This window comes from Myotis davidii, unplaced genomic scaffold (assembly GCF_000327345.1).
Source record: "Myotis davidii unplaced genomic scaffold, ASM32734v1 scaffold72, whole genome shotgun sequence".
Classification (NCBI taxonomy): Eukaryota; Metazoa; Chordata; class Mammalia; order Chiroptera; family Vespertilionidae; genus Myotis; species Myotis davidii.
In genome coordinates, this window is record NW_006284618.1 from 6,656,568 (window position 1) to 6,656,903 (window position 336).

Consider the following 336-nt stretch of genomic DNA (forward strand, 5'->3'; position numbering starts at 1 on the left):
GAGGAGACGATGGATTGAAAGAACAGTCTCTCTTCTCGTCACAAACTAGATTGTGCCTCTTGGAAAAAAATAAACAAGCTGGCCTTGCAATGTTAGCGGTATTTCTTACGTAAATATTATTCAGGGCGATCTTCCGCGTCTAAACGGTTGTGATGGTTTCTTGGCCGCTCAGGCCCGGTCTGCCGCCCGCAGCCTGTGGCAGGTTTGGCTGGACCGCGGCTGTTCTGCCGGCACTGCCAGGAAGTGAGAAATGGCCCTGGAATCGGGGGTTAACGCCTGGGGTCCCCGTCCCCGGGCCTGACCGAGGCCTGTCCGCTGGCTCTGGGTGTGCAGCTC

General features: G+C 56.5%; 1 protein-coding gene across 1 annotated transcript in view; it reads left to right on the forward strand.

Annotated features, from left to right (window-relative positions):
• CHST15 (carbohydrate (N-acetylgalactosamine 4-sulfate 6-O) sulfotransferase 15) overlaps positions 1-336 on the forward strand; it is a 39,558-nt gene that overhangs the window by 7,571 nt on the left and 31,651 nt on the right. The window lies entirely within an intron of this gene.